This window comes from Leopardus geoffroyi, chromosome A3 (assembly GCF_018350155.1).
Source record: "Leopardus geoffroyi isolate Oge1 chromosome A3, O.geoffroyi_Oge1_pat1.0, whole genome shotgun sequence".
Taxonomy (NCBI): domain Eukaryota; kingdom Metazoa; phylum Chordata; class Mammalia; order Carnivora; family Felidae; genus Leopardus; species Leopardus geoffroyi.
The window spans coordinates 134,342,579-134,365,421 of NC_059336.1; the positions used below are offsets into that span (position 1 = coordinate 134,342,579).

Genomic DNA, 22,843 nt, shown 5'->3' on the forward strand with positions numbered 1-22,843 from the left:
CACCCACCCCTTCTAGTTATTTCCCTGGTGTAATGCACAGAGCAGCAGAAATGCTGCTTCTGGAAAAAAATTCCTACGGAAGACCAGTCCCCGTCTGTCTGTCTGTCTGCTCACAATGGGACCCCCAGTTCCTGCAAAGGTCCTTCCAGGGGTCCTTAAGCCCGTGGCTGCCGGGTGGGTGTGGCTCACTGATTACAAAGATGACCCACGGTGAGGCCCCAGAGGCCACCCAGCTGGCCTGGAGCAGTCCAAGTCTCCTGATTCACGACCCAGGGGAACCCCTTCCTTTGTGGGGGGCACAATAAAGAGATAAGCTCACCCTAAGAACCTGTGAGTGTGGTAGGATTCAGTCAAGGATACTGGGATGAGGACATCATATCCTGGGTCACCCCGTGCAGTCACAAGGGTCCCTAAGTGTGGAAGAGTCAGTGGAGTGACGATGTGTGAGACGCAGCCGGCCATCGTTGGCTTTGATGGTAGAACAGGCCCCAGGCGGCTTCCAGAAGCTGGAGAAGACAAGGAAAGCTCCAGAAAGAACATGGCCCCACAAACCCTTTGATTAGTCCAGTGAGACCCATTTTAGACTTCTGGCCTCTGGAACTGTAAGATGATAAGTTTGTATGGATTTAAGCCATCACGTTTGTGAGAATTTGTTAGAGCGGGAACAGAAAATGAACGTACTGGGTGCCATCTTTTCCCATGACAGGTCTCAGGGAATGGTTCTCCACGTGTGCATGTGCGGGGATGGAAACTGGGCCGCGGGACCTGAGCTGGCAGGTCCTGGAGCCTTCAGGCCTCTGTGCCAGTGTGGCAGTGCCCCATCAGCACCACGCCCAGAGAAATGAGCTCTCTCACATCTGCCCGTCTAGTTACCCCGTGACCCGGTGGCTAAGAACAATTCCTTACAGGCTCTGGGGAGCAGGTGCAGCCAGTGTGCATTCTCTGGGCTCTGGAAGCTGGACAAACGGGCCTACAGCCCCTAGGAGGACAGCATCGGGCCTGGAGGAGGGAGGTGGGAGGTCCCACGTCTGTCCCAGATGTTTTCAGTTCAGCCAGGGATAGGCAGGGGCAGAGAAGATCCCACATCAGGACGTGCTGGGGGCAAGGGGCGCGGACAGCAGCCTGTGGGCACAAGAGCATGTGGGACTGGGAGGACCCCCGCCGAGGGTGAGGAGCACGTAGGAGCAGGAGGCAGGCCTGCACAGAGGCTGCTATGCTGGGCAGCCTGACGGAAGGGCCTCGAAGGGCAAGCTCAGAAGCTGTGAAGCCACAGGTGGGACCAGAGTGGTTTGAGCCAGCTTCCCTGCTGTCTCCTCTTCTTGGGCGCTCAGGGCCACTTCCGCCCCGGGTGGGACATGGGGCAGTGGCGGCCAGGAGGCTGTGAGCAGCGCTGACGTGTGGTCTCCACTCTCTTCTCCCCGTCCGGCAGGCCCGGAAGCCATACGTGGATGAAGCTGGATCCCAAGACAGGGAGCCCGTGTGGGCCTGGCCCCTTGCCCTGCAGACTCGTGGGGTGAGTGAGGCGAGGCCTCAGCGCGTGAAGCCTCAGACATTCCTGGGTTCACTTCTCATCTGGGCCCGTCTGCCTATCTCAGAGGATTCACCGGGTTTAGAAAGAGCCCTGTGCACCTGGGTGGCTCAGTCGGTTAAACATCCGACTTACTTGGGCTCAGGTCACGATCTCACGGTTCGTGGGTTCGAGCCCCGCGTCGGGCTCTGTGCTGACGGCTCAGAGCCCGGAGCCTGCTTCGGATTCTGGGTCTCCCTCTCTCTCTGCCCCTCCCCCACTTGTGCTCTGTCTCTGTCTCTCAAAAATGAATAAAATGTTAAAAAGAAAGAAAGAAAGAGAAAGAAAGGAATAGCCCTGTGGTCTTCAGAAGGCACCTTGTGTGCGGCTGGAGAACACGAGTATGAGGGGTTCATGTTACAGGAGGCGGGAGGGGCTGGCAGGCCCAGGGGGGACCAGCAAGGTGGGACAGCTGTCATCACCACAGCCACCTCCACTGAGGAGCAAGGCTGCCTTGGGAGCCAATCTTTCACCCTCGAAAGCTTCTCCCAAGTCTCCCCTGATCCTGTGTTGTGTCTCTCCCTGTTTTCTTGGGGCACCTCATTCCACGTGTCCTTGGGCACCTGCAGGTTCTAGAACAACGAATACATCATTTTGGATGAAGTTGATCATGTTAGGCACAGCCAGGATAAGGACTTCTAAAAGTAAATGTTTTTTTGAAAATAGCTTTTGAGACTTTTTAGGGGAGAAATCTGTGAAATCCACTCCAGCATCCCTTATAAAGCACATTCATTGGCACTCACTCTATTATTTTATGAGGACACCTTTTACTACCTGGATCCTTAAAGGTAAGCGTATCCCTCCCGTCAGGCTATTAAAACATGACAAGAATAGTTCAGTGCCCTTTAACATACATTTTAAATCAAAGTATAATGTGCAGAGACACTTAGTAGTTATATATGCTCTTTGCCCACCGCCGTCGTAGTCCTATATTATAGTGACCATTGAGGTAAAATGGATAAAATCAGAATTTTATGATAGGTGGCTTTATTCTTTCCCGTTAAAATTCCTATTAATGTGTTCGACCCATCCATAACAATTTGTTGAATACCGTGCATTTGTGTTATAATCACAGCCAACACTTGCAGAGGGCTTACCGTGCTCAGCAACATGCTGCGGTTCCCGTGCATTGTTCCACTTAATCCTCAAAGATTTATTTGGTGGCTTGCATAATGATCCCCAATTCAGAGATGAGGAAACTGAGGCACAGAAGGGTTGGGTAGTTGGCCAAGAGTCACACGGCAAGTGGGCGGTGGGCAGAAATCCAGGCCTGGGCTTCTCCCCTCTCGGCAGGGTGGCAAGGAGGCCGTGGGCAGTGCATGGTTCCCCCAGGCCAGAGCAGCACATGGTCTGATGGGCGGGCTGTCCCAGCAGCTCCCAATTTGTGCCCAGAGGGAGTGCGGCTATCAGCAGTTAGTGTGGAGGGAGGGAAAGGCATTTAGGATTTGACACATTTTTCATTTTAGAACTTGCTACCCTGACTTGTCAAGTAGAAATTAGAACCACGCTGGTTTCTGGATGTTCTCCCACTTAAAAAATTCTAGAGGTGATAGGCAACACTTCTTAACCTCCTAAGGTGCATTTTCCTTAATCGGGCACATCGGAACCACAGAGAGCGTCACTGAGACAGAGTGAAGGTGTTTATCTCGTCTTTATTTATGAAACATTCCGGGGAAAATTTCTTTCTCTCAATTCAGGTGAGAAGCATCAGCCCCAGGAGTTTTAAAAGAGGGCATGACCGTGGTACCCCAAATGTCAGTCCCCACGAGAGGTAACTGTTTTGTGGAGGGTTTACTCATCTTGCCTGAACGGCCGGCTTGTCCATGGGACGAGTGCCCAGCCCCCACTTTAGTCTCCCGTGTCCTTGGTGAGCTCTTGGAGGCCGGTGTGTGCCTGAGTCACTGTGGCCTCATTCTGCTCCCAGAAACTAGTACTCTTGTAAGTACCAAGTACCTGGTTCACTCTGGCCCCCTGGAACTCCCACAGGATAGGTGGCCGAGCCATTGACACATCTGGGACACGGAACCGAGGCTTGCACAGCACAGGCCAGGCTTGGGCTGCTCCTGATGGAGAGAAGCCCATTGATTCAGAGAATGGCTCACCCAGTCAGTCCCTGCCCCCCTTTTCCTCCAGAGAAACGGATGGCCAGATTTAAAGTCCTCTGACCTTCTCCCCTCTGCCTTAAGAGCTCACACTCCGAGATTCTGGTGTGGGGGTTGATTTTGAGTCAGTCTTAAAGATTTTATTTTATTTTAGTTTTTCAAATATTTATTTATTTTTGAGAGAGACAGAGAGAACACGCAGGGGAGGGGCAGAGAGAGAAGGGGACAGAAAATCTGAAGCAGGCTCTGTGCTAACAGCAGTGAGCCCGATGCAGGCCTTGAGCTCACAAACAGTGAGATCATGACCTGAGCCAAAGTCAGACGCTCAACTCACTGAGCCACCAAAGTGCTCCTATTTTTTTTTTTTAAGTGTTTTTAGTTTGAGAGAGAGAGAGAGAGAGAGAGGCAGAAAGCAAAAGAGAGAGGGAGAGAGAATCCCAAGCAGGCTCTGAACTGCCAATGCAAAGCCCGACTCGGGGCTTGAACCCACGAACCGCGAGATCATGACCTGAGCCAAAGTCAAGAGTCAGACGGGTAACTGCCTGAGCCCCCAGGCGCCCCATAATCTTCAAGATTTTAGACTCGGGCTGTTTGCTTGGTGCTCACCCCCTCCCCAGCTCCTACTGGCCGAGCATCTTTGGGGCCCCCAGGCTTGCAGTGGCCCTGGCCAGCCGGCTCCCTGCTCCCTCTGCGGCTGACAGCGGCTGCACATTCTGCGTGACGTGGGTGAGGTAGCGGGGTTGCGAGAAGTCCGGCTCTCCAAGCACGACCGAATGAGAGCTCAGGGAGCTCATTGTCACAAAACAAAAACAGGAAAGCTGTGGGCAGATTCAATCCTTCGCTGGACACAGTGTGGTATCCAAGCGGAGGCCCTCTCTGTCCTGGACGCTGAGCACCACGCTGGAAACTCAGCCCTGGGACTCTTGGACCTTGGCCCTTGGGGCCTGGCCGGCTGCCTGATCCCAGATGTCCTTCCAGGGAGGTCTGCACTTTTCCCCCCTGCTCTGCCGGGGGGGCTCCCCCACGGGGACAAGGTCCTCCCCTACTCAGCGGAACACCAGGGCCGAGGGGGCCTCTGCCCCTGTCTTCTGTACCCCCGGCTGGTCTGCTGACTCTCTCCCTGGTTTCAATCCCAGTTTGGGAACTTATTAGCTGTGTAGCTGTGGGCGAGCGTCTTACCCTGTCTGAGTCTCAGTGCCCCCGTCTGTCAAATGGATGCAATGACCTGGCTTCAGAAGGCCCTCGTGAAGCGGCTGGGCATCGGACCGAGGGCCTGGCGTTTGTGGGTGCTGAAAAGAGTGTCCCTTCTTCATCACTCTCCGCCTGTCTTTAAAATCTGTTATCTCCCGCCCCCCCCTTCCTGCTTCTATGGACCTCCTGTCTTGGGCCGTTTTCCTGTGCTTACTCTCTGTGGGGCACCTCTGCAGGCGCCCCCACCCGCTGACAGCCCCTCTTCGGTCCCGGCCCCTTGCTCGGGGCTCAGTCCTCAGGGACTCCCCCTGAGTGACGGCCTCCAGGCTGGGTGGGCAGAGAAGTCCCTGGGTCCTGGATCTGCCCGGAGCACACTCTGGCCGAGGCAGACGGGCTCTGAGATCCGAGGCCTTTTCTTTTGTGAAAGAGTGAAGAGAAGAGTATCTAATGTGCCTGTTCAGTGGCAGATGCTGCTTCGAGGAAGCTGGGAAGTGAGGGAAGCTGGAGGGGATGGTCCCAGGAGCAGGAAGATGGGAGGGACCTGGCTGACCCGTTTTGCAACGGAGAGAGAAGTCCCTGACAGGTGTTTTTGGAAAGCAGGCATCAGAGAGAGAGAGAGAGAGAGAGAGAGAGGGAGAAGGGGGGGGGGCAGGGAAAGGGAGATAGAGAGGGGGGAGGGGGGAAGAGAGAGGAGTGAGAGAAAGAGACAGAGAAGGGGAGAGAGACAGAGAGAGAGGGAGAGAGGGAGAGAAAGAGGAAGAGAAGGGAAGGGGAGAGACAGAGAGAGGGAGACAGAGACAGGAAGTGCCCTGTCTGCGGCCCCAGCTTTACAGAATTTGCCCCTGCTCCTGGCTACTCTGTCACCGGGTCCCAGGTGATGGGAGCTGTCTGTAGGGTTGTATGGTCGGCCTTTCCTGAATGGACGTGTTAATGGAGGGTTGACTTCAGCCTTTTCTGACCCCCTCCCCCCCCACCGCACCCCCCCAGTGGAATTAAAATTGGAATCTCCTTCAGTGGTTCTGGTTTCGTGAGGTGCCTTTCCTGGATAATCACCCAGCGATCAAGGTTCCACCCACTGGCGGGGAGTGTGGCTCTGGCATGGGCCGGGGCACACACCTGTCTGACCGCTTGCTGGCTGGTGGTCTCCAGAAAGTTGCTTAGACTCGCTCTTGCCATCTGTGACGTCACGGTGGCCGTGAGGGAGAAGAAGGTGCTGTAGGAGGAGTGGCACAGGAAGGGCTAGGTTCCTGGCTAGCGGCCCCTGGGTGGGGAGTAGGCTGTGGGCGTCCCGGAGCCCGAGGCCTGGGTTCAGCTCCCTGCTGGATGCTGAGTGACCAAGGGGAGGGCCCCTGCTTCTAAGGGGCTGCTGAGCCGGGGCTCACAGATGATCCGGCTGAGGACGGCTCCCCCACCGAGGGGACCCGTTTCCAGTCATGGAGACCCGTCCTTGACCTGGGCCTCCAGAGCCAGACTCTCAGCCTTGGAGAAGGTTTTATGGGACAACTGACGGGGAGAAACAGGTCCTTTCTCTGTTTGCCCGCTCCCCCGGGGTCACTGCAAGTTTGACTTAGTTCAGATAGCACTTTATTGCACCGCTCCCTCCTCAGAAAAATCCCTGTAATTTAGGGATTTCCTATTTATCTTTTAGTTTTATGGCCATTTGGTGAAATGGCTATGACTATGGCCTGTGTGTGTTTAACCTGTGTAGTTAAATTATATATTGATATCTCTCATCAAGCCTCTCTCTCACACACACTCACATACACACCCTTTCACACTCATACGCATACACACTCTCAGACACATTCTCATACATACTCTTATGCATACCCTTTCACAGCCACACACACACGCATCTTCACTCACACACACTTAGACACTCTCTCATACACATGCACACACACATTTTACTCTCACGCACTCACACACCCTCTCATACACATCCTCACACACATTTTCTGTTCCACACACTCTCACACAATCTACACACACACCCCCACGTGCACACCCACTCCTCACCCGCTCCACTCTCCACAGTCCCCAGCGGCCTCCTGGAACCCTGCTCCAAGCTGTGAGCCACAGGCCAAGAGCTGCGTGGCCCCCCCTGCTCCTGGAGCCCCTTGGGTCTGTTGGGAGGTTTGTAAATGGCGCTCTGTGGAATCCAGGGCAAAGGGGTAGGCCGGTTGGCGTGAGTGTTGGCACTCCAGCCGTGGTTCTTATTTTCACTTCAATTAGCCCAGCTTCACATTTCTGTTTTGTCTACTAGGGCTCTTCATGACTTTTCTTTTGAAGAAAGAATTCCATTGCTAAAAAAGATTTGAGGACGACTGGCCCGCCTCACAGGCTGCTAAGACACTTGGGGACTACGCATGAGGCATCTGTATCTCCACAGCCAACGATGCCAGGAGGTGGGTGAAGTCGCTTCGGGTGTGAGTCCGGGATTGAGGGGTGGAAACTGAGGGGGCCCGTCTTTGTGGGAATGGGCGTCCTGGAAACAGTGCTTTGGGAGTGAAAGAACATTCCTCTCGGAAGAATAGGGCTGTTTTCCCCCCTGGAGCCAGCTCATCTGTGACCCATCCATCTGTCCATGTCCTTCTCCACCCACCCATCCGCTGTCTGTCCGGGCAGCCCTCTGTTTGTAAGGCTACCTCCAGTCCACCCGCCACTCTTGGTGGCCGTGGGCTGTGTCTGGGGAGAGCTGGCTGCATGACCTGGTTAACCGCGGCAACCGAGGAGAGGTTGGCGCGCGGATCGAGACAGTAGCACACCCTGCCGGACCTGACGAGGCGAGTGGGATGAGACCCTGTCGCAGGGTCGAGGACGAAGTCCAACCCTGTCGGCCGACCAGGCTGTAAGCGCAGGGTGGGGAACAGCAAAGGTGGATGTCTTGGAGCGCAGTTCCCTTTGAGGGGTCTCCTGGCAGGCGGAGGTGATACAGAGACGTCTGGGCAGGTCAGGGCGGCAGGGCCTCGGTGACTAGCCGTGGACAGACTTGGACTATCACGAGCGAGGCTTGGGCCCTGTGCTGGCTGGCTGCCAGCAGATGCCTAGAACGAGAACCAGGGGTCAAAGAGTAGACCAGATGTCTGTATTGAGGAGGCATCTGCAAACATGCTGGGCACGCCCTCATCTCAAAGCCTTGTTCTAGCAATTCTCTCCGTCTGGAATGGTCTTTCCACAGATTTCTCCCCGTTTGACTCCAGCCTTTGCTCTAATGTCATCTCTCCGTGAGGTCCATGTTGACCGATCCATTTAATGTACAACCTGCCCCACCCCCTCTTCCCCTTCCCTGCTCCTTTTCCCCTCCAGAACACTTGTGACCTTTAACCTACTACATAACTTATTTATGTATTAAGCTTATCGTTTATTATCTACCTCTCCCTTCTAGAATGCAGGTCCTCAACCAGTATCTGTTCAGTGAGTAGGAGGGAATCTCGGCCAAAGCTTGGCTGTGGCAGGTAGGGGCCGTCCTCTCCCCCGTGACCTCACACAGGGCAGGAAATAAGGTGCGACTGTGGGAAACATAATTGGTCTCTCAAAAGGACATGCAACCAATCCATTCTATTTGTCTGGGACAGTAAAAATATGGCCAGTTTATCAAGAGAAGAGAAGTCAGCACTGCCATGTGTGAATGACGTGCCCCCCTTGTTATGCGCCGTTGTTACCCCGTTTTAAAGATGCAAATGCTGATGACCTGAGAAGTTACGTAACTCACCCAGGGACCCGTAGCTTGCAAGCGGCGATCCCTGCTGAGGCTCTTCGAACTCCAGAAGTTTCTGATTATTACCCCCTGCTCTACTGCCCCCCGTCCAACCTTGCTTCCCCCTCCAGAATGTTCAGGGAGCTGTGCTCCCGGGAGAGTGACGTGATGTTTCGTGGGGTACATGTGGCTCTGCCCCCATGCTTGAATGCTGTCTGTGAGGGATGACGAGGGGAGGGGAAGCAAGGACCGTGAGCGGCCGAGGCTGGGAGCCCTGAGAGGGCTGGTGCGCTCAGCCCCTTGAGCAGATGCACGCATCCGAGTTGAGCGGCTTGGGGTCATACCTTCACTTTTTAGGGTTTCCCTGTGTCCGGATTCTGCAGAAGGGGGCTGCTTGCTGTGTTCTCAGGGGCTGATTAGATCTCAGGACGGCTGGCTGACATCGGGTCGCCACTGAGCAGCCCCTGGCCGTCAGGACACAGTGGCTGAATTTTCCAGCAAAGCCCCGGGTCCAAAGGTCATTACCTGGCTCTTCACGGTGTGCAGCATCGTGTGTGTGGCTGGGGCTCAAGGCTGGGGTACTGTCCCGGTGCCAGGGCTGGCCAGGTGCCCTGAAGTTCAGCCATGTAGCTGGTCGGGCCCCTGCTCCTCTCTTCCCGGGAAGGCATCAGGCATTCTCCAGTGGCCGGTCTCAGGCAGCACAGGAAGTTCTGATGACGGGAGGCCCAGTGCCAACACGTCCTCCCCATGTCATTTAGATGCCCGCTGAAGCCAGGATGCAGTGCTTCTGCTGAATGGAGGTGACGTCATCAGTTTGAACTCCTCTCTGTCGGGCGTGGGGACCCATGTGAAATGACTATGCACGATCGGCCCAAGTCACTGTCACCTAGACCAGCTGCTCTTCTCCCGCTGAGCCCAGGAGGATCGGGGTGTCCTGGCTTACCCAGCGGGCAGTGTCTCCTTCGGGCAGAGAAGCAGCATTTACTAAGGCCTGCTGTGTGCCGGGCACTGGGACACGTGGCTAGAACAGAGTCGCTGCCCTCCAGGTGTGCCTGGTCTAGAGGACGACCTAGCTAGGTAAACACCTATTTCATGCAACTTAGAATTTGACAAACTGGAACTTTTTTTTTTTTTTTTTGAGAGTCCATGAGCAAGCAGGGGAGGGGGGCAGAGAGAGAGAGAAGGAGAGAGAGAACCCCAAGGGGCTTGATCTGACAACTGTGACATCATGACCTGAGCTGAAATCAAGAGTTGGTCACTTAACCGACGGAGCCACCCAGGCGCCCCCTGGAACATTGTTGAGCCAGACGCGTGCTTGTAGCTGCACATTTAGCTGCAAACAAGATAGACACAGGCCTGGTGAATAACACACAATGTCAGCTCTGGGGGGTGGGGCCAGGGAGAGATGGGGACACAGGGGAGGGTCTCCTAGTGCTCACCTGGGGAGTTGGAGGAGGTCCGTGGAAGAAGTGGCCTCTAAGCTGAGGCCTGGGAGTTAGGACCTAGTCATTTAACAGTCGGGGGTCGGGAAGGGGAAGGCAGGAGAGGGCTAGTGTTTCCCACGGAGGGTGAAGCTCCAAGGCCAGACAGTTCAGTGTCACTGGAGATTAGTGGCCAAGGTAGGGAGGGGCAAGTGATTCAGGGGAGGTAATCCAGGGACAGGTTGCAGGGAAGGGAGAAGGGTAGCAGTGTCTGTGAAGAGGTGACTGTGAAGTTTCTGGGGAGTGGTCCACGCGGCCTCTGGCAGGTGTACTCAGGCTGGATGTTGGGGGTCAGGGGGGACTAGACAGTAATTGAAGGCCTGGAGGGGGTGCTGACATCCAGGGAGAGAGTGAAATGAGGGAGGAGGGCCAGGACCCAGTGCAGGTGGGAGAGGGTCGACCCAGAGACAAGCAAACCCAGAGAGGAGCTCTTCCTTCGAGGGTGGGGGAGAGTGCTCTGTGGAGGGGATGGTCCTCAGGGTTGAAATCACCAGGTAAGTCAGGGGCAAAGAACTGGGAAGAGTCTCTTGGACTGAAGGAGGCCGTGGGGAGGGGCAGTGGGAGGAGGTGGAGCAGGAGATGGGGAAGGGAAGCAGTGAGGCGGGCGACCCTCAAAGGAGGCTGATCCAGAAGGGCAGAGAGCCCAAATCGGCACGTGAGTGGTGTTCTCCGAGGCAAGAAGCCACCATGTTTCGAAGTCCACTGCAAGAGGCTGGTGGAAGCAGAGATGGCTCCTGCATGTGACAAGGGCCATGAGGAGAGGGGAAAGGGAGAGGTCACGAACTGAGGGCTCCAGGGATTGGCCTTGGGGAGAAGGAGGGACAAGACAGGATGGAGGTGGGCCTGTCGTGGCACAGAGTGGGGGCGAAGGTGGAGGTTCCTCTCTGCCGGCTTCTGGATCCTCGGGAGGTGAAGTCAAATGCTGGCAGCAGAGGGAGGAGGCAGCTCCGAACTTGGAGGAGGGTGAAGGAAGGTGGCCGCAGCTCTCTGGGGCTGGCGGCCAGGCTGGGCGAGCACCGTTCCAGCTCAGGCTCTCAGGCTGCTGCAGGGACACGGGCATCTTTTGAGACTTGGGTTTCCTCTTGTGGAGGTAATGTAGGGGCAGGGTCGGGTTCCGGTCCCAGTGCACCTCCGACCTTGCGTGACCTTGGGCAGCTTGCTGTCTCCCTGGGCCTTGGCTTTCTTATCTCTGTAATGAGGAGGCCAGACTAGAAAAGCAATAAGGCCCCCTAGAGACCTGGGATTAAATTTAAGGCCACAGTTTGAAGATTGTATTTATTTCACTCCTGATTAGCATAGGAGAGGCAGAAATGAGAAGTTAATATTGAGGCATGCCTGAAACACGAACCTAAGAAGTGGGAATTTCATTACTACTTTGGGATTTTGCATTGGGTTCTTTTCCAGAGAATTTAGGTTTGTAGGTTAATTACAAAAACGTTACCGGGGGGGAAAACCCTCCTGATTTTTCATGGTTGATTTATGTGGTTGTTGAGTGCCCTTGTCTGTTTCTCTTCTGTCCGTTTGATGTCGGCATCTAGATTATTTCAAGGCTCTTTGGCTTCAACAGCTGACAGGGGAATAGTGAGGCAAGAGGGTGAAGGCTTTGTTTTTGTTACATGTTGGCAAGCTCTGATGAAATCATCTATTTCTTCACTGGTTTGTTCTTACATTCATCAACAAACCCTTAGTGAAAAGATGGATGAATGAATACGTGTGGGGATTGAGAAAGAGTGTGGAAAGACCATTTAATAATTTCATTTATCTCTGCTCTTTTGACCTCCGCCTGTTATAATGAAAAATTATGGAAATTGAAAATAGGCCATTTATAACATTCACGAGGGGAAGGCAAGCAAAGAGAAAGCAAGTGGATTATGAGTGCATTTAGCTATGTACTGAAACTAAGTTTGGAGTTAACACTGGTCTCAAGGGATTTGAGAAATGTGAATAGGGACATTGTTTACTCTCATAAAACAAGCACCTCGAAGTCATATGGCAATATGTAACGCATCCTAACGAAAGGAAGCATGTCAAAGAGAAAATAATATTTCTATTCCTTCAGACTCCATTTACAGGTTGAGAGGACACCAGGGAACTTGGAAGCTCCTCTTATCCAAATCCCATGAGTCTTGACCCAAGTCATCAACCATCTCCTAGCCCCACCCTCTCTTCCTCTATGAGAGAAGAAAGTTCTTTAAGAGCATCTGTACTCTTGTGCAGGCTGTGGAGACACAGCTCCACCTCCATCTCTCCCTATCCTTGGGACACTTGCCTTTTTTCCTTCTGATTCCAGATGTTTGTTGAAGCAATTCAATTTCATCTTCCTGGGGTAACTTACTCTGGAGTCTCCTAAACTGCTCCAAGTGCACTGGCAGCTCTCTGGGCATCTGAACTGAGTGTCCTCCATGCAACTCCATGATCCCAGGGGATTCCTTTGTTTCTGTTTTTAAAAATTAACTGAAGTGTTGTATGCAAACAAAAAAGCGCACAGAGCATAAGTACGTATCTTGATGAATTATCACAAAGGGCATGTGCGGTTGTCAAGAAATAGAACTTTATTAGTACCCTAGAAGCATACCTTATATCTCTCCTAGTAACCATCCCTATCCTGCTCTCCAAAGGCAACCACTATCCTGATTTCTTCTTCTTCTCCTCCCCTTCCCCCTGCCCCTCATCTTCCTCCTCCTCCTCCTCCTCCTCCTTCCTCTCCTCCTCCTCCTCCTTCTTCTCCTTCTTCTTCCTCTTCTTCTTCCTTTTCTCCTTCCTTTTCTCCTTCTCCTCCTCCTCCTTCTCCTTCTCCTTCTTCTTCTTCTTAAGTAGTCATCACACCCAGCATGGAGTGGAGCCCAATGTAGGGCTTGATTTCAAACCCTGAGATCAAGACCTGAGCTGAGATCAATACTCAGACACTTAAACAACTGAGCCACCTAGGCACCCATATGCTGACTTCCAATAACACAGATTAGTTTTGCTGTTTTTCACTTTCATATAAATTGAATTATACTTTTTGAGGAAGAAAATGTAGTTTGCTGTTGTTGGATGGAATATTCTATAAATCACAGTGAGATCACACTGGCTGTTTAGGTCATCTATACTCTTACTGATTTTCTGCCTGCTGTATCTATCATTTACTGATTGAGGGTGTTGAAGTCTACAGCTATAATGGTTGATGTGTTTACTTCTCTTTGCATTTCTATAAGTTTTTGCTTTATGTATTTTGATGCTCTGTTATTAGGTGCATTCATGTTAGGGATTTTTATGACTTTTTGGAGAATTGACCCTTTTATGTAATGCCCTTCATTATCCCTGGTAATCTCCCTTATTTTGAAGCCTGCTTTGTTTGAAATTAATGTGGCTTCTCCAGCTTTCTTTTGATTAGTGTTAGCATGTTATGATATGTGTTCCCAACCTATTTCCATGAAACGATGATCCCTGTTAACTATGTTCCCCTGCCATTTCCTGGGTAGGCAATATAGGAAAGCTAGAGGGTACTATATTGGGGGAAATGCCCTCCCCCAAGCTGTGATAGCCCTGGCAGTCTTCTTCCTTGGAAAATTGGCATCTGTTATGGAGAATACTTGGGGCATGGTACACATGATTACCTTCCCAGAACCATGGCAGGGATATTTCTTGATTCTTCATTGTGAGAACTTGGTGGGGTTCCTGGAAGTAAACCCCCTCCCAAAATGTGAGAGCCAATCAATCCTGCAGCCTCAAGAGTTTCTGTCTTGGGGCGCCTGGGTGGCGCAGTCGGTTAAGCGTCCGACTTCAGCCAGGTCACGATCTCGCGGTCCGTGAGTTCGAGCCCCGCGTCGAGCCCGGCGTCGGGCTCTGGGCTGATGGCTCAGAGCCTGGAGCCTGTTTCCGATTCTGTGTCTCCCTCTCTCTCTGCCCCTCCCCTGTTCATGCTCTGTCTCTCTCTGTCCCAAAAATAAATAAACTTAAAAAAAAAAAAAAAAAGAGTTTCTGTCTTTTAGACTAGTCCACACTCAGCCTCCAGCAATTTGTTAAAATTATCACTTAAGTGTCTCTACCAGTTTATGACTCTAGTTTATGACTTTTGCTCTAGGTAAGATCTTGGTTATGATTTGGGATGTACCTTGTCTCTCCCGACTTAGGGGTGGTGGTTTGTCCTGCAACACCAGGTCTCTGATGAGTCCAAAAAAAGGTCATTATTTTCAGGTTTCCATCTCGTAAGAATGGTGGGTGACAACTTCCAAGGTATTTACATGTTGGAGCTAAAACTGGAAGTCTGAAGCTTACTCTTTGATCATGTCTTGTGTTGGGTTTCATGCATATTTTTATAGTCTTTGCTCTTCTTTTGGTGGAACAAATCTTCCAATAGCTTCTTTTATAAAGTTTATTTTGAGAAAGAGAGAGAGAGCAAGTGCGAGTGGGGTTGGGTGGGGAGGAAGGGCAGAGAGAGAGGAAGAAAGAAACTCCCAAGCAGGCTCTTCACTGTCAGCATGAAGCCTGACCTGGGGTCCATCCCATGAGCCATCAGATCCTGGGCTGAGCCAAAGTCAAGAGTTGGATGCTTAACTGACTGAGCCACTCAGGCGCCCCAGAATCTTCCAATAGCTTCCTGAAGGTATGTGGGAGGTAAATATTTTGACCCTTTGAATGACTAACACTATCTTCATTGTACCCTCACACTGAATTGATAGTTTGGTTTGGTACAGAATTCTGGTTTAGGAATGATTTCCCCCTTCCCAGATTTTGAAGACCCTGAATTGTAATCTAGTATCCAGGGTTGCTCTTGAGAATCATAATCATTCTGATTCCTGATCCTTTGTATGAGACCTATTTTTATCTCCCTGACAGCTTGTAAGGTTTTCTTTTGTCCTCAATATTCTTTTTTTTTTAAGTTTATTTATTTGAGAGAGAGAGAGAGAGAGAGAGCAGGGGAGGGACAGAGAGAGGGAGAGAATCCCAAGCAGCCTCCACTCTGTTAGTGCAGAGCCCGACCTGGGGCTCAAACTCATGAACTGTGAGATCATGATCTGAACTGAAACCAAGAATTGATGTTTAACCAACTGAGCCACCCAGGCACCCCCTTCTTCCAATCTTTCTAACGAGAGGCAACAGTCTGTGGGAGGTATGGATGGAGAAATGACCAGGCCCCTCTGACATGGATGAATTGGGGGTGGGAAAGAAGAGAAGGGTCAGCAGCAGGGACTCTCCTCGTGATGCAATGTTCTGACACAGAAGTCAGGGATGTCTGAGAATTCCAATCTGAATCTGGCTGTTAGGGCTTACATTACGTCCTCCAAAGAAGGTGTGTTGAAGTCTGAACCCCCAGCACCTTAGATTGTGACCTTTAGAAATAGGGTCCTTGTCAAATGTCATTAGTTAAGATAAAGTCGTATTGGGGTAGAGAGAGTCCCTAAGCCAACGTAAGTGGTGTGTTTATAAGAAGGCCATGTAAAGACAGATGGGCAGGGAGAAAGCCACATGAGGACAGAGACAGTGATGGACCTATAAGCTATGGGATGCTAGGATTGCCGGCTGTCACCAGAAGCCAGGACACAGGGACACAGGCATGGGGCAGTTTATCCCTCAAAGCCCTCAAAGGGAACCAGCCTTGCCCATACTCTGATTTCAGACTTCCAGCCTCCAGAACTGTATTGTTTTATGCTCTGCAACGTGTAGTACCTTGTTAGCGAGTCCTAGCAAGCTAACACGTCGTCCTTTTATATTATCAAGAAGGCGTGTTTGTCAAGGTAGAAGAGAGATGGCAGTTTTTGATCTTCTCAACCAAGTTTGTTATCCTGATTCAGCCTTTCTTTCAGAGTTAGGGCATGTGGCTTGCCTCGGTGCTCCTGCCCAGGCCTCACAAATGTCAAGGGCAACTGGCTTCTTGGCCCTCTCGATTCTGGTTTAGGATCGAGCTTGATTACCCTACTTGTCTAGCCGCTTACCATGCATCCCGTGCTTTCCAGCTCCCAGCATTCTCCCACAGTGCTTTCCCTGCCACCTTCGCTCTTTGTGGGTCTCTACCAGCATAGTCCAATAGAATCTTCTGGGATGACAGAATTGTCCTTTACCCGTGCTGCTCAGTATGAGAGCCACTGGCCGTCTGCAACCGTTGAGCACTTGAGGTTATTCAAGTTGGCCTCCCGGGCCCTGCGGCCACTGGGCTGCTGGAAAACAGATTGGATCGGTAAAAATATATGTGTGTGTGTGTTCTCACAAAACCTGAGAAAATCGCACCTCCACTTCGACAAAAAAATCTGTTTGTGCTGCTCCAATAATCACTTCCTAGCTGGTGGGAAAGCAGGCCATATGTCTGCGGAGCGGCTCGCAGAGGAGACGCCGAGGAGATGGTCTCCTTCCATCGCGCCACGCAAAACACCTTTTCTCCAGCCGATCGGCCCCGAAATAAAAAGAACCCAAGCCACAAGCGCTTCCGCTTCCAAACAGTAGTCCCCGTGCATACTGCAGACGGGTGGAGTGGGGACCGGAAGCGGGGCCCCCAAGGCTCACGACGCGCGTGCGTCGTCGGGAAGTACCCGCCAACGGGAGTTGGGGTTCAGAGGTTCAGCGGCGGGCGTGGGGAGACGCCCGGCACCCAGATGTAGACCAGGAAGGTTCCATCGGCAGAAAGTGGGGTGTGGTTTACTGGGGAGGCCTGCAGTCCCTCCTGGGGACTGTGGCACCCGACTCTGAGGGCAGGTGCGAGGCGAGCAGCCCACAAGCCTCCCTCCGCCTCCACCCCTGGCCCGCAAGCCTTCTTGGGGGTGTGGCTCCAGAATCCAACCCTGAACGTGGTGGCGGTGGTCCCAGGGAGGCTAGTGCGCGTGGTCGAAAAGCAGAACACCAAGGAGTTTTCTTCTCTGAGACCCTTTCCCAAGAGTCAACTTAGAGCTATTCTGGAGTTAATGATCATCTTTCCCGCAGTGCCGTTTCTGGAACAAGCCTGTCTCTCCACAATTGGTTTTGTGGCTTCAGGTCAATCCCAAACGTTGTGTTTTGATTTTTTTTTTTCACCTGGGACTCCAAAAGGTAGTGTGAAAAGAAATCAAGTTAAGATACAAAAGTACTTAAAAAAAATTTTTTTTTTTAAAATGGTTTATTTATTTTTGAGAGAAAGAGAGACACAGCATGAGCCAGGAGGGGCAGAGACAGAGGGAAACACAGAATCTGAAGCAGTCTCCAGGCTCTGAGCTGCCAGCACAGAGCCCGATGTGGGGCTCGAACTCACGAACTGAACCGTGGGATCATGAACCGAGCTGAAGTAGGATGCTCAACTGCCTGAGCCACCCAGGCACCCCCAAAAGTACTTTTAAAAAGTTACTGGGGGCGCCTGGGTGGCGCAGTCGGTTAAGCGTCCGACTGCAGCCAGGTCACGATCTCGCGGTCCGGGAGTTCGAGCCCTGCGTCAGGCTCTGGGCTGATGGCCCGGAGCCTGGAGCCTGTTTCCGATTCTGTGTCTCCCTCTCTCTCTGCCCCTCCCCCGTTCATGCTCTGTGTCTCTCTGTCCCAAAAATAAATAAACATTGAGAAAAAAAAATTAAAAAAAAAAAGTTACTGATTTTTGTGCCCATTTCAGTTTTTGTTTGTTTATTTATTTATTTTGAGAGAGAGAGAAAGTGCAAGCAGGGAGGGGCAGAGAGAGAGAGGGGGTGAGAGGGAATCCCAAGCAGGCTCAGCACAGAGCCCGATGGGGGGCTTGAACTCACGAACCGTGAGATCATGACTCTGGGCCAAAGTCAGACACTGAACTGGCTGAGCCACCCAGGCACCCCTGATTTCAGTTTCATTTTGAAAAAATTTATTTGTTTTATGAATAAACCGCTAATCAATTCTCTATGTGAACCCTCTCTCTTTTTTAGAAAAAAATATTGATGTCCCTTGTGCTCTGAATGTATTATTTGGAAGATTCAGGAAGCAAAGCTTACCTCTTGGAGTTTTCATCATCCATCAGGAGGGACTTTATAAAGAAATGCAAGGGGCTGGATGCTTGTGTCCCCCCCACCCCCAATTCAGTTGTCCCCCCACAAATCCCCAGGGATGGTATTTGGAGGCCAGACCTCTGGGAGCCGATTCAGCTGTGAGGAGGGCGCCCCCATAAATGGGGTTAGTGCCTTGTTATCCAAAGAGACACGAGATGATCTCTCTCTGCTCCCCCTGAGGACGGGGCCAGAAAGCGGCATCTGGAAGCCAGGAAGAGGGCCTTCACCAGAACCCAGCGAGGCCGGTGCCCTGAGCCCTTCCGGCCCCCGGAACCGTGAGACAAGGTGTTTGGGTAGGCCACCTCCTCTGCAGCCTGGGCTGAGATGGAGAACATGGCCTGTAATTGTCAAAGCTGATCCCGCGTGGTGTGTGCCAGTCTGGCCAACTGCGTGCAATGCGGGTGCTCACTCCATCCTGGGGCCTGCTCGGACACCTGTTGTTCCCGCAATCCCAGGGGTGCCTCTGGAGACCCAAGAGTCAGCTCTTCCGACCACGTTGGCTTCGCGATGCCGTGGCTCATGCGGGGAACAAAGGGTATTCAGCAAAAGAACACTTCCCAGCGGCAGCTAATTAAACCGAGAAGGAAGCCCGGGGGAGATGAAGGAGGGACAGCATTATTCCAGAACCTGGAAGTGACATTGGCATGCATAGATGAGGCCTGGACCCCAAGGGCCCTGCCTCAAATGTTGCTTTCCTGATCTCTTCCAGCTGGAAGTCATCTCCCTTTGGAGCTCCCTCAGCACTTTATCTGCTCGTCTCTGGGGCACTTATTACTGTCTGCCTCCAGTGAGTTATTTCTGAACCTGCCTTATCTCGCCTCTTGGACCGCTAGCGTCTCAAGGGTTGGGACTGTCGTAAACACCTGCTATCTTCCTGCCGAGGGCCTTTGCACGAGGGGTTATCAGTTAGCTGAATCCAGTCCTTGTTGCCTCCGACTCTGTCCCTGGATTTCGGGCCCCGTGATTTCCGCACCAGCAGGCTGGCGCCCTGGAAATGGGGCAGCGTCCGCACGGGCTGCCATCTTGGAAACTGAAAGCCCCTGGAGGAAGTGCCCTGGGACGGTTGTGGCGGTTTATTGGCTCCCTTCACCATTCCTGCCGTGCTCCGCACTGCTGCGTGTTCAGTGTCTTTCCATCAAGTACTCCTCCCTCTGCTGTGTCTTCTCCCAGCTGATGGTCATTCTTCAGTGCTCACCTTGCTGGAAACTTCCTCTCTCTCAACCTCCCGTCTTCTTGGCCAGGCTTCTCCCACGGGGTCCGGTGGCCCGCTATTCGCTGGACGGGGTGTGTGGTTTTTAGCCTTCATCTGACTTGCGTGTCTGCGTATTTCCCCCCGCTGATGACTGATGACTGATGACTCTCTTCTGGAAGCCTCTGCTCCCTTGGCATCCTTATCAGACTCTCCTTGTTCTTCTCGGGTGGCAGCATCTTTCCTACCCCTTCTCTGGGTCCTTTTCCTGTTCTTTTTCTTCAGCTCTTCGTGTTCTCTGCCCATTGCTAGCCTCACACGCCCAGACGCTTTCTTTCCTTCTGCAGGACTTCAGCCACCACCAGGACGCGGACACCCCTCCAGTCTGCAGCTGCGGTTCTAGCCTTTTCCCCGATGTCATTTCACATACACGTTCCCGGTCGTCCTCTGTTTATTGCCAGAAGCTCCCCACACCCTGGTGTCTGAGATGCAAGTGAAGACTTACCTTCTGGCATCTCCCGCCACAGTTAACGACCCCCCGCCCCCACCCCGTCACCTGGCTGCCCATCCTGGACTCGCCTCTGTCCTCGGCCCCGTCCCGTCCAGTGACCAGGGCTCCGATCGCCCCAGCGTGGTCAGGTGGGCTACGCTGTGTGACAGGTGGCCCGGAAGCCTCAGTGGCTCACCATCTCGAACGTTTGTGTCTTGCCCGCGTGCAGTTTGACGTGGGTGGGGCACGACCCCAAGCGGCTCACCTCCAGGTAGCCTCTAGGAGATTGTTCCAGCTCTAGCCCTGCCAGCTGGAGCCCACGCCTCTAGGATTGCTGCGGAAGGGAAGGAGCTCGCCAGGGGACCCTGCCAGACGCCGGGGAAAGGCTCACGTCACCTCTGCCCCGTCCCACTGACCAGAACTCAGCCCGTGGCCCCCACGCTCCCTGCCAGGGGAGCAGGCGATGCGGTGCCTTGTGTGCTCGGGGGAGGAGATGAGCCGGTGCCCGCGGCGTCTCCTCCGCCCGCCGCCCTTCCTTCTGCCTCTGCCGCCACCCTCACGGCCACGGCCCTCGTCTCGGCCCGTGTCATCTCTACCCGGACCCTCGCGGCAGCAGGAACGTCTTTCTCTTCTGCGGACACCCCCGCCTCCTGCTCACGCTCTTGCGGAGGTGCGACTCCCGTGCCCCGGGGCCTCCGTCCATTCTCTCTTTCAGCATCGACCCAGGCGGGCGGCTCTCAGCCCCTCCGCTCTCGTTTCCCACCGCTGTCCCCGACGCAGCTTTCTCGCCAGAGGCCACGGGCTCCTCGCCGTTCCCCAGATGGCCCGCTGTCTTCTCAAGTGCCCCACCTTTGCCTCCCAGCGGTCTCTCTTCTGGAAGGTGGCCTCGGATCCCCATGCCAGAGCCAGCCCGCAGGTGTGCCTGCTCCGCTGCGGCCGAGACAGAGGCTCTCTCCTCTGGGCTTCCAGAGCCCTTCCCCGCCCTGTATGCGGACGCTTGTTGCATTTTTTTTTTGGGGGGGGGAGGGTCATCGCTTCGCAGAGAATCTGACCCTACCCGCTGACCGAAGGTGACCCGGGCTTCTGTGTGCCAATCCCCGTGCTCGGAACAGCGTCACAGGTTTTGACTCACTGGGTCCTCGCGAGCACCCTGTGAGAGAAGGATGACTGCGGTTTCTATGGAAAATCATGGTGGGGAACCTGAGGCACAGAGAGGTTTGGGAACTTGCCCCAGGTCACACAGCCGGCAAGCGGTGGAGGCAGGTTGGCTCCGAGTCCGCGGGTGTGGCCGCGGCCTCTGTCGCCGACTGAGCTCTGCGCTCTTTGCCCACAGAAGGCCGGTCGCTGACGTTCGGTCAGACGCACACCTGGGCGAGTTCCGTTTTCGGGTCGTCTTCAACCTTCCCCTCTGCCCGCCGCCACCCTCGCGCCTCTCGGAAGTCTCCCTGTCTTCACTTTTTGCTCTGATCCTGTAACTTAAGAAGTAAGAAAACAAATCCATGAGACTTTCACTATGTTTTATTCAAATAGATGAACGGGCTTGTCTTAACAGCAGGCACCCCTCCCCTTAGACGGTCGCCCCAGGGATGTCATCGCCGCCCGGAACATTCTGGAAGGCTTCTTTGGGGTCTGGTTGCAGAGGTGGCTTACCGGTCACGCAGAAGGGCCATTTCCATGACTTGAGGATCGCTGTCTGCACAGTCTGAGCGACATCCTGGGGATTCTCCCGAATAGATGTTACTAATTAAACGTGCTTCACCCAACGTGTCGTTAATTTCAGTAGGTGCGCCCAAAGTGACGTGCTTTACGGTTCCCGTTCCCTAAACAGCTGCCGTGTCGTGGAGCAGCCAAGAAGGGCACTGTAGTCCTGTCCCGGGGCCGCCATAACCAAGACCCCAGACTGGCCAGTTTGAGCAGCAGAGATTGGTTTCGCATGGTTCTGGAGGCCGTAAGTCCAAGATCCAGGTGTCGGTCGGGCCGGTTCTCTTGAGCCCTCTTTCCTTGGCTTGTGGACGGCCACCTTCTCGTTGCGTCTTTACTTGGTCTTTCCTCTGTGTGTGTCTGTGTCCTAATCTCCTTTTTAAGGATACCAGTCAGATTGGATTAGGGCCCACCCATATGACCTCATTTTACCTTAGTTGACTCTTCGAGAGCCTTGTCTCCAAATACAGTCACATTTGGAGGTACTGGGGATGAGGACTCAACATTGGAGTTTTGGGGCAACACAGTTCGGTCCACAGCAGGCAACGACCAAAGCTCGCGTCCAGCACCCCGTGACCTTGGACCAGGTCCCGCCTCCCCGGGTTTCAGTCTCCTTATCACCCGTGTAGGGAGTCAGACTAGATCACCCGGGGTCTTTACAGCCTCAAGGCTCTGCCATGACCACTAATGGCATCATGTTAGGATGACACACAGCTTCGGTGCCACAGGCACCACCAGGGCTTCGGCATTCAAGGCCACCAACCCCTGGGGTGCTCTGGTTTCTCAACAGCTGACGACAAACTTTGTTATCTCTGTTGGCAAGCTAAGCATTTCTCCTGGGCTCTGAAAGCCACAGCGACACCATCTCCGCTGGAAACATCCTCAGGGAGACATTGTTCAGGCTTTTCCGGTCCATTCGGTCCTGAGATAGAAGCCCCTGATCACCCACCGAAAGAAGGAAGGAAGACGTCTGGGGCCTTCGGAACAGAACAAGGGCACTTTCTATCCGGGGTAATTCTCTATACACGCACTGGTAAAGATTACAGTCAAAGCAAACCAACCCGTGAAGGAAAAGCAGTCAGCAAGGGCAGCAGGACCCTTCTCGTGGGCGCCGGGGCAGACTCCCTCAGTCACAGTTGGCTTTGGCTAGCTTGGAGCCCGTCCGCAGCTTTCCAGGTCCCTGGAGTCGGCCAGGGTAGGCGATGCTCCACAGACGAGCCCGAAGCTTGCAGCCCATTCTTCACCGAGCAGCGCTGTGGCGGGCTCCTGTAGGGTATGCCAGCCCCGGTCCTGCGTCCTAGGGCAGCAGCTGTGTGGGACCCGCTGGCCTCCTTCAGCCGGTGGGGCACTGACGGGGAGATAAGCAGGTATGGGTGGGAGGAAGGGGCGCTCTGAGCAGGACCAGGTTCTTCCACCTCGCGTGGGATCTTCATCCTTCTCTCCACTTTGAGAAGCTGGTCTGCAAACCTA

At 53.4% G+C, this 22,843-nt stretch overlaps 1 long non-coding RNA gene across 1 annotated transcript; it reads left to right on the plus strand.

Moving 5' to 3' along the window:
• The first annotated feature begins 1,426 nt into the window (after window positions 1–1,426).
• Window positions 1,427–21,183, plus strand: LOC123581643. The gene is made up of 3 exons (XR_006703891.1): window positions 1,427–1,513; window positions 7,127–7,268; window positions 19,530–21,183. It is a non-coding gene; the product is annotated as an uncharacterized LOC123581643 (long non-coding RNA).
• The last annotated feature ends 1,660 nt before the right edge of the window (window positions 21,184–22,843 follow it).